Source organism: Rhipicephalus microplus, chromosome X (assembly GCF_043290135.1).
Source record: "Rhipicephalus microplus isolate Deutch F79 chromosome X, USDA_Rmic, whole genome shotgun sequence".
Lineage (NCBI taxonomy): Eukaryota > Metazoa > Arthropoda > Arachnida > Ixodida > Ixodidae > Rhipicephalus > Rhipicephalus microplus.
Genome location: NC_134710.1, coordinates 139,179,346 through 139,186,987, shown reverse-complemented (window position 1 = coordinate 139,186,987; position 7,642 = coordinate 139,179,346).

Sequence of the window (7,642 nt, the reverse complement as noted above, 5' to 3'; positions counted from 1 at the left end):
CTAATTAGCTCAAAGTTATATTATTTTATGCATTCTGCGAGAAAACTGCGGTGGTTTATCACTTTTTTTTAAGGAGGCGAGTTCAAGGTGTTTGTTTTTAAAGACGGCAGTCTTTCTTGGGGACCTTCGATGCAAAAATTTTGGTCTGTCTGTCTGTCTGTCTGTCTGTCTGTCTGTCTGTCTGTCTGTCTGTCTGTCTGTCTGTCTGTATGTATGTATGTAAATTTGCCCGTTTGTACACCGTAACAATACCCCAAACGGCAACAAACGATATCCTAAACGGCCAACCCCATCTGCAGCGCCCAGCAATATTGCTCAAGCTTCAGCGTTCACACTTGTATGATTGTCAATTATAAAGCAAGTATTGCGCATATGTGAGGCACCATAACAACACGTCATTGTATGTGTGTTTCATACTAGAAAAAGCATACATAAGTAATTGTAAGGACCTTAGCGTTTATCACGCTGCGCTGACAATGCGACGCTTGCACGAAAAGGCAAGTGTTTCCAACGCTTTGCTAAGATCACATAATGGTGGCAGCTACCCGTCACCTAGCGTTCTACACCTTATAGCCTCCGAGACGGGTACGCACGCAGATCACTTCGTTTTCCAAGATAACTACCAGATAGCGCTAATGTCTCACGTGTGACGTGCCTCAATGCGCTCGTTCACCTACACTGCACGCATCGAGACACTCTAACGCAGCGCCTCCAGAGTACCATTCACTAATTTTCTTGCGCAGATTTTCTTGGCGAAATATCACAAATAAACGTTTTGTTCCCTTTTTTCAGACGCAGCTAAGACTATCGTCTTTCGACAACATTTGCAGTGTAACATGCAGATACGAAACCAATTTTTTATAATCACTATCCGAAGCTGGAGGCTTCAAAAATACGAGAAGTGGTCAGTAACCCAAAAAGGGACAACTGGACGCCGCCTTCAAAAAGCAGATTTTGCAGCGACCATTTTGCAGAGTCATGTTTTTAGTGCTCGGTTCCGAAACCTCATCTTCGAAAGGATTCCATCCCAACGCTGCTTCCTTCCTGTATCTCTTACAACACATTCTGTGACAAAAAATGCCGTAACAATAATTTTTTTCTGTTACCTGACTAATGAGTAATTGTAAGATTGTACGTTACAGCATTCCGTCATGTTCGGACGGCGTCGCTACGGCATTTGTAATATTTCGTGTAGCATTAGTCGGCTTTCCAAGTGATGCCTAATGGTACTGGTTTGTTTTATGCAAAAGTTGTAGATTACAGTACTAGGACGGTGCCGCTATATTGCGTCTGTGATTTTTCTTGTAGCGTTGGATGACCCCGAGAAGTACATATCATGAAAAACACAAAAAATGTGATCAAAACAGCAAATGTCACTAGATAATATTTAAATTACGAGTCTAAATCGTCCAGAAGAAGCCAGCTTCCAGGACACCGAAGGGACCTTCCGGTGGCTTCACAAGCGCCCGCGTGGAAGAGCGGGGATGAATCATAACGCCTTTAATGGAGACCAGTGGGGAATGCTAGGAAACGGGAAAGACGACGGTGGCTGCGAGAAGACACCGAAGCGAATGAAGGCGTGGGATCAATGTAGGGTGTGAACACTTGGTTTCAGCGCCAAGTTCTGTCACTGGAGTTTGTACAACCGTGCCGTGTCTGTAGTTTGATTCGAAGCTCCCTGCGCTGAGAATAAACGTAGAAAGCATCATCTAGATAAAGCCTATATATAAACGACCTGGACGCAGCATGGAAACAAGAGGCATCACCTTTCAGCTACACAGATGTAATGAGACGAGTCTTCAGAATCATCCCCTTTTGCTGTTTCAAGCATTCGGTGGCTTAGCACAAGCTTCGCCAATATTCTTTCAATAATGTTCTCTGCATCTGTATAACTTGGTGGTTGTGTGGAGTCAATGCTCATGATGATGACGACAAAAGCGTGTTTGTTGACGGGGAATGAAAAAAGGAGAAATATTTTAACTGCAACACTCATTTAACGACATCATCTATGGCCCGTGCCCGTCAAATAAGCTTTCGGCAGGCCTTGGGAGGGCAGTCGCAAAGAGTACCTTTCTACAACTGTTAAGTGCAACAGGAATGAATGATTTTACCTCTGCGTGACTAGCCCAATGAGCCATCCAAGTAGACCACAAGAACCTCTTCTCAAATGAGGAATAAAGAACGCAGATAAAGGCCGGGCTGCATGGATCGTCCGGAAGCCGTCTCTTTAGCTGAATAAATTGTATTCGCAATTTAAGAAAGACTAAATGCGTACAATATTTGACACCTGTAGCATAAGTAAACACATGATGCAAGAATGAGTTTGTGGGGTCTCGAAAACAAGCGCCATGCTCTCCAAGCGAACGAACACAGCAGAAGCGTGTCGAAGCAAACCAAAGAAAACATTTATTGAACTAAATTTACATCAACAATATCGTGAGCCGAATGAAACGCGTCAGTAGTGAAGAACACGCTATACAAATTTATCAATATTCCAATACACTCGATCAACATAATAAACACAAGGTAACGCGAAGGCGTCATTGCCGATGTTCAATTCACCGCGGGGGACATGCGGGAGACGGCCCGTGGTTGCCGCATTTCGCGGGACTCCGCTAGAAGACATCAATCACGCGAGCCACCGCGCGCCTAAAAAGTCCCCAATCTTTTCTGTCCGACTATCTATCCTCGCCGCCAGCCGTCACTGCTGGCGCTACCGCGCTAACCATAGTAATTTGATGGATATGTGGGGTTTAACGTCCCAAAACCACCATATGATTATGAGAGACGCCGTAGTGGAGGGCTACGGAAATTTCGACCACCTGGGGTTCTTTAACGTGCACCCAAATCTGAGTACACGGGCCTACAACATTTCCGCCTCCATTGGAAATGCAGCCGCCGCAGCCGGGATTTGAACCCGCGACCTGCGTGTCAGCAGCCGAGTACCTTAGCCACTAGACCACCGTGGCGGGGCAATCGCTAACCATAATAATGATGACGGTGACGAAGATCACGTTCAGCGGCTGTTGGCCCTAAATACGGCTTATCCGCGAGACACATGTCACTACCAGGCGTAAACGAGTTTTTTTCTCAACTCAGTGTGCAAGCTCCGGAGAATCTAAGTAGCTTCGCTGTTAAAACGGATCTTCAAAAATTCGGTAGGTTTCGCACTCTTCTAAAAAGAGGGCGGAAGAATCGCCTACCCCCATGTAAGACAAATGATCCGCTACGAGCAACCACATATTGTATCGATGCGGAATCGACAATGAAATGCCGGATGGCTGCCTGAAGGTTCCAGAAATCATCCTCCAACGACCATGGGCACTTCAGCTCCATCGGACTTGACGGTGCAGAATTGTACGATTCCCGACTGCTCTTATGGTGAAGCATATGAAGATGCCCAAGACTGGCTGAACCAGTTCAAACGGTGTGCGAGGTGCAATCGCAATCAGTGGGCCACCCCAGAAAACAAGTATTTGAGTGCTTACTTCTATTTAAAGGACAACGCCCAGGCATGGTACGTCAACCGGGAAAAAAAGCTTGGCTACGTGGGACGATTTCAGCACACAGCTGCTCAACACAATAGGCAGTTATAGTTTAGCGTTAGCGTGATAGCGTAGGTTAAGGGAATGGCGTTACGGTCCAGGAAACGTTCGTTGTGGGCAGCATCTTATAGTTTAGCGGAATAGCGTTTACGTGGCTTACGTGCCTCAGCTGGGATGGTGGCGCCACCTATTTGATGGTTAATAAGTTAAGCAGTGAAAATGAAAAGAAAACGAGAATGTTTGCCTATGACACTGCGAGAAGAATTGTTAGAAGTTTGTTTTTGTGATAATAAAAGTAAACAAATATGAACCACGCACCAAACGCCAAAACATCTACGTTGCTGATTTGTTTACATCGATGTTGTAGTTAGGCCTAGGCGCGTTCGAAATGCGAAGCTATCTCAAAAACTACGCCAACTTATTCGTAATACTTAGTCATCGAAGCTAACTGAAGGCAAGCGAAGCCACTTTGAACAGTCGTTTGCTGCGAACAAGGTGAATCTTTCCATAACTACGCCAACATCACTTCGGAGCGGGCGTCCGAGAGCGCCGCCATGTTTACGTACACTACGTACACCACAGTAACGTGAAATCTGAAAAATACCGCGCGTACGGGAAGCGGTATGGGTGACGTACGTATCTGCGCATGCGCACTTTGATTCCGGTATCACGGTACGCCCGGTAACCCGATAAGCCCGGTATACTATGACTCTCTATTAACTGGTACCGACAGAAAGCAGAATGCGTGGTCTCTTAGAAGCTCACATGCAGAAACCCAACGAGAGCTATGCTATGTTCACCGAGGACATGGCCCGTCTTTTCCCCAGGATACATTCCGAGAGGCCAGAAGACAGGAAGTTACGGTACCTCATGCGAAGAGTGAAGGAGCAACTGTTTGCTGAGCTAGTGTGAAATCCACCGACAACAGTACCTGACTTCACCAAAGAGGCCGCTGTGATTGAACGGGCCCTAGAGCAAAGATACCGCCAGTATATGAAAACGAGGTTAACTTTATCACGAATACCTCCCTTACGACTGCGGCAAGCCTCTGCGGAAACGACAAGCGACGTGTAACAGAACCTTGTACTTATGCTGCTGCTGTCCGGTGACCCATCGTCGCTCCTCTGACGACGACGGCTCCAGCGACTTGTCTACAACCTATCCCTTCATACGCAGCCGATTCTAACGCCGTCCACCTGATCACCGCCACCCACACCCAAACAGCGCACCGTGGTTTAACGGAGAACCCCCGCTGGCCTATAAGCGCCGGAAAAACCGATTTATGACGCACCGATGACCACCGACCGGTGTGCTATCATTGTGGCGAAGTAGCGCACGTCTACCGAGTGTGCCGCTATCGGGACGCTGAACACGAGAAATTTCTTCCTCAGCCGGATTACGCCATATACGACAGTCAGCGTACATATAAAGACGCTCCTCCGAATCGTCCGCCGCAAGACCTAACCACGCTTCGACCATGGTCTCCATCTCCGGCGTGGTACAGTTCAACGAATCGTCGGAGCTTTTGCTGGGACGAGTCCCCTAGCACACGGCGGGGAAACTCGACGCCATAACCTCCGGGAGTCGCGTTGCAATTATCGAAGTTAATAACAGCCCTCGTGACAGGTGAACAACCAAGCGAAGACGCCAAAGCTGACGATTACAACGACGACCTTGACGAACACGACACCCACCGATATAAGTGAAGTCAAGAGCGCTGGCCTCGCCACAAAAATAGACGGTCATCAAGTGACGGCTCTTGTTGACACCGGCTCTCACTTTTCGATAATAAGCCAGACTCGCCAACAGGTTAAGGAACGTAAACCCACCATGGTACGGGCCCAATATACCAACTGCTGGGCGCCATGCAGTTGATGACACGTGTTGTAAAGTGCATGACCCGACTCATAATTCATGGTTCACCCTTTGTCCCCACCTTCGATCGTCAGTGCGGTCAGGAAGTCCTTCTTGGAATAGATTTATTTCGAGCCCACGGAGCTGTGATTAACGCCCGCTCCAGGAGTGTAACGTTTGCTACCAACTCGGACACACCTAACAAAAAAGAAAATCGGCGACCTCCTTTATGTATCGCCGGCGATGACGTAATACATCTGGCACGGATTCGCTCTCTCGTACCAATGCACTGCGACAGCCTAAAGAGTGGGAACTGGCGTCGCTGAACGAGCTAGCAGTCACTTGTGGCATTTCCATCACCAGGGTGTCGTCAATGTCGTCGATTGAGGCGCTAAATTATCGTCAACCAATTTCAGCAAGGAACGCTGACACATTGTTGGAGGTACTTTCATTGCCCATTTCGACGACCTTGCGCAAGTGAAAGATCTCTACCTCGAGGAAGAGGATGCAGCCTCGTCTTCTTTGTCCTTCCCCTTACAGAGTGTTATCGCGCTGTTTCTTTGTCCTCGTCACTGCCACATACGCGCGCCAATATGTTTTGCATCAAATCAAACTTTTGCCTCATGCGAATGCTTTTCTCTTTGTAAGCGTGTTCTGAGGGTGTGCAGGATTTAGCGAGGTGCCCACTGCGCTTCTGCAAGACAACAAGTGCACTCTATGTAGTAGCACATTTTCTTGATGCGGTCGGTGACGTCAATGGTGATATATTGGTGCTGACTCCTTTGTGATGCATTTTAAAATGGGTATATTGCGAGAGGCATAAGAAAAAGAGTGGCGCGGCTTTGACATACAAAAACCGATTCATTCCGCCACTCAAGCGCTGGCTCTGCTTGCGCCTGCGCAGACTTCGTTGTATTCCGGCCCAGGAATTCCTCTCTTGATGAGCTGGCTAGCATAATGTCATCTGTGTAAGCAAATACAAATTGACACCCGCCCTATAGGACGGGCTTAAATGATTGAAATATCCGCGCAGCGTCCTTGAGGCCAGATGGCTTTCGGAGAAAGCGTTGCGCAATACCTGTTTGTTTCAAGAATTGTGTCGAATTATATTTTAAAAGATTACAGAAAGAAGACATCTGCGTGCTACTTGAAGCGTTCCTTTTACTGGGGCAGATAGCTACTTCAGATGCGCACAAACAATAATTACGCCCATTATTATGGAAATTAAAATAATTAATTTTTTAAGCAGTGGAATAGCTGACAGAGTACATCGAAAAAATTCAAGTTCTGCCTAAGAATAGTTCATAGTCACTTCGAAATTTTCTAAAGGCTGCCACTGGCAATCGTTGCTGAGCGATGAAATCTGGCTAATTTGGCAGGCGAAACCAAAACCGACGTACCGAAGAACGCATCTACTATTCACTTTGAAAACGCACTCATTGGCGATGATGTTCCCCTCGCATTGGGGGTGGAGGATAAGCGAGCAACGATAAGCAGCCACGAAGAGAAGTCGATAACGACGAGGGAAGCAGTGTCGTCACTGGGGGCGTTTTCGAAGTGAATCACAGGTGCGCTGTTTAGGGCAGCGGTGCCGGCTTCGCCTGGTAAATTAGTCAGAACTAAACGCTACGCAGTCATTACTAGTGGCCGCCTTTCGAAAATTTCAAAGTGGTTGTGGACTATAGATTCACAGGTGGACTTGTGTTCGCCCAGTGGACTTGATGTTTATTTCCACTGGTTAAAAAGTTAATTCATTTGAATTTCTGTAATTACTGCTGCAAGTAAAGTTTGTGCGCACCGCAAGATACTTTCCTTCACAGCAGAAGGAACGTAGCAGGTAGCGTGCAGATGCATTATTTCTGTAATTTTTAAATGATATAGGACACATTTCTAAAAGCACTATATGAACTAACCTGCTGGTTGCGCACTTCCCATGGCGTGACGCCTGGTGCGATTCTACGTTTCCGCCATGCAATATGGCCTCTGTTAACCTGGCACCTCACCCTACATGTCAATTACAAAAACAGTTTCCATCACCAAGTGGTACAACGCTTGACTTTGCCTGTCTCGAGCAAGTTTTTGTTCCGAACGCTGTGTTTTATATAGGGTTGGTGCTTGTCGGCGCACTTGGTGCTTTCGCATGAAAGCTCTTCGGCAGAACAGAGAGAACCAGGTCATATGGAGAGCCGCGTGCATTAAGTTTCTCTTGAGTTTGTTATGTGCACAATAATGCCAATAAATAA